Below are 3874 nucleotides of genomic sequence, written 5' to 3'. Positions count from 1 at the left end.
ATTTGATATATTTTTTTTCATAAAATACATTGAACTATATCATTTATCGAAAATGAACATTAAAACCAAATCTGAGTTTGCTTGAGCTCAGATTTTAACTGTCAGTCACAAGTTGCATCATATGTGACTTTTTTTTCTTTTATAAGTCTAATTTAACAAAAATCATTATTTTAAACATAATCAGGTTTTACACAATTTTTTTATAAGACCAAATCAACACCAACTGGAATGTTTCAAGAAAACACAGTTTATACATATATCGCTAATCCCATTTTTAAAAAAATGTCTTAAACACTAAATAAAAAAATGATTTAAGCATAATCATGTTTCCTTTTTTTTCTCTTTCTTTGGCATTCACATAGATGCCCGGAAAACATAAAAATCTTTTCAATCAGACAGTCTATGCTTACATGGATAAAACGAATATAATTGCATGCATACTCCACCGATTAACAATATCGCATGTCATCTTAAAGAAAACTACCAACTAAACGTTTATTCCCAACATAACATGTGCTATTCAAAAAATGAAAAAACATATACAACATACTACCAGGAAAAATCAGTATACAACAATTCAACATTCTATGTCAAATAACATGGTATTTCAAAATAAAATTTTCAAAAATTTATAATAGGAAAAAAATTCGCATGAATTGAATTTTTATATCAAACAATAGTAAGGCTGTTCAAAATGAAAATTTTCAGAACATAACATGGGAAAAATCAACATTTCATGGAGCCTAAATTCACATGCATATAGTTAGATCAAAGTACCTACCTCAATCGAAAAAACTTGAATCGATGTAGCCCCGGTTGGACTCTAGTGGTCAGCTACGAACCCAACTAACTATCGTAAAAAAATACAACTATTTAGCTATAGCAAAAGAGAGAGATATAAGAAAGAGTATGGGAAAATGAGGGCTCATGTAGGCTTTATATGGAGAGGGAAAGGGTAGAAGTTACAAAATGATTTAGGGAGAGCTTAGGAGTTTCATTTCTCAAGAGTCATCTAGTGTAGTGGGGAGGGAGTTAGATTAGAATGTCATTCACGTATGGGCTTAAAGAAAGAGAGAAGTGGGTGGGGTTAAGGAACTAAATAGCTCTTTTCTCTTTTTTTTCTACTTTTGTAACTTCCCCCCATTCATGTGAATGGGGGTGTGGTTCAGCCCACCACTTCTAGCTGCTGTAACCCCTACATTATTACAGCCCACCATAAAAAAAAATGTGTTTCTAAATGGCTTTATTTAATATTAAATTTTATTATTTAATTTTTTTTCTTTGGTTCAAGTGGGGTCCACTAGAGAGAACGCCCCCTCTCTTTAATGTCTACTCTTCCACTCACTTTATTAACATATATATATATATATATATATATATATATATATATATATATATATATATATATATATATATATATATATATATATGTTCCTATACTATGTAATTATTTTATACTTTATAAAATCCATCTCATGTATTAAATCTTATATCTAATACTACTTTCATTTTATTTTATATCATTAAATTTTGGATCCATGCTTGATCCAGTGCTATGTGCATCGACTCATACTCATACCGAAAATAAATTTGGATTTTGGATCTTAGGATCTGGATCCAATTTAGATCCCTTCGAGATCCAGATCCAATTACCAAAATTTGACCCATACATATCTAATATTTTTTTCTTTTATATCCTTTATTGAAATCTCAAATATTGTCTATGAACTAGATCTGAATCTGTTTCCCATAAATAGTGGATTTCAGATATTTTTGGTATTTGGACCAAGATCCAAATCCTCGTAGGTTTCAATTTGCGAAATTAAAATTTTTTATTACAGTCCTAAAAAAACTTTAGTTTATTTTAACTTTTTTAAAAATTAATTTTGAAAACACCAGTTTTTTTACTACAATTTTTCTCAGAAATCTACGGGTCTTACAGTCCTTCTTGGGAGGAAGTTTATTTGGGAGGAATATTCTCTCAGAATCGTGCAAAAATGATTCTCATTTGCTCGAATTGATTGGACGACTAAAGTAATTTGTTCGTCCAGAGATAGATGGCTAAACAGGTTTGACCATCCTCTAGAGAGGATACACCAAATGTTGGATTGGCTAAACGACTGAATTGTAGTAGCCATCTAGAAACAAGGCAGATGTTGGGTGGCTAAACTGAGATAGTTGTCCAAGGTCGGATGACTAAAATGAGATAGTTGTCTAGGGTCAGACGACTAAACTGAGATAGCCATCTAGGGTCGGACGACTAAACTGCTTTAGCCGCCCAACGAATCCTCTTGGTTTTCTCATGGTATTCTCTTTGTGAACTTTAACCTGCAGCTTGATTCTTCCAAAGATGTTAGTATTTTAGGCATCTTAGGAAAATTGAGTGTATAAATATATACGGAGTTCCTCCTATATATATGATTTTTTCCTATATATGTGTGATTTTCTCTTAAATATATGCAAAGTTCTGCTTATATATGTGATTTTTTGTTTATGAAAATCATATATATTTAAGAAAAAATCACATATTTGAGAGAAAATCACATATAAAGGAGAAAATTGCATATATTTAAGAGAAAATCACATGTTTATTAGAAAATTTGTATATATTTAGAAGAAAATCACATGTTTAGGAAAAAATTGCATATATAGGAGAAAATAACATATATTTAGGAGGAAAATGCATGTAAGAGAAACTCCACATATATTTAAGAGAAAATCGTAAAAAATATATTAAAAAATTACATATATATTTTTTGCAAAATATCTCTCTAATCAGACATTGACAACCTACATTTTTACAGTCATTGAAAAACTGAGACATAGGCTTATAACTTTCTTATTTTGAGTCTGAGCTTCAAAACTTAAATAGAAGCATGCTCTGCAAACTGAAACAATCAAATAGTTTATCTTCTATATAAGAATTCTCTCCAACCGTTCATCAGATCAAATTTATTTCTATCATTTTTTTATTTTCCTCAATTTTTAACATGTGGTTTAAAAATAGCATAGAACAGACAGAAAAATCTACAGAGCATACTTTTATTCTGGTTTTGAAATGTAAAATTGATGGCCCTAGAGGGGTTTTCGGTTTTGACTCAAAATAGAAAAATTACAAGCCTATGTCTTAGCTTTACAACGACTGTAAAAACGTAAGTTTTGGATGTTGAATTAGAGAGATATATATCTTAAAATAGAGACTGCTTTGGAAAAAATAGTCACATATTTGAGAGAAATTTTGCATATATTTAAGAAATTATATGTACAAATGGTAAAAGGGTCTTTTTAAAACCATATATTTATGATTTTGAACATGGGGAGGATAGCAAAAATTATGGAACATTTCAGAAAATGCATCATATTTGCCGTACATTTTTCATAATTTTTATGACAACTAGTCAACATAAAGGAGATCTGTTATTTGCACATTGGTAATAATCCAAGTAGAGCTTAATTAAAAGGAATTTGAAAAAGGTTTTAATAGTTGGGGGATGGCCTGATGCTCACCTCCATGTCTGTGTGGAAGCTTGGGGTTGCAATGGGTGGTGTATTCCCAAGCATAATGTGCAACACGCCATATTCTCAGCAAAGAGGAGTCTATGGTAAAAGTGGAGGTCCATTTGCTCACATGGGCAGCACCAGTCTGGTCATTTTCTAGCTAGCCCACGGTTAAAAAGTGTGGATTTAAGAAAACCATGTTCTTAAACCCTTGGTCTAGCCATAGCTTTTTCTTTTCTTTTTTTAATACTCATAAGACTGATGAGGCAGCAAAATGCAGAATTGGTGGAGTCCATGATGCATAATGTATCTTCGCCTTTTCTCAGCCATCTTGCTGCTATAAGGTTGATAGAGTTTGTCATGGTCTGTCCAATAT

The sequence above is a fragment of the Nuphar pumila genome, chromosome 10 (genome assembly GCF_984573655.1).
Source record: "Nuphar pumila chromosome 10, dmNupPumi1.hap1.1, whole genome shotgun sequence".
Taxonomy (NCBI): domain Eukaryota; kingdom Viridiplantae; phylum Streptophyta; class Magnoliopsida; order Nymphaeales; family Nymphaeaceae; genus Nuphar; species Nuphar pumila.
The sequence above is the reverse complement of the archived record's forward strand: the minus strand, read 5'-3'. Positions refer to the sequence as shown.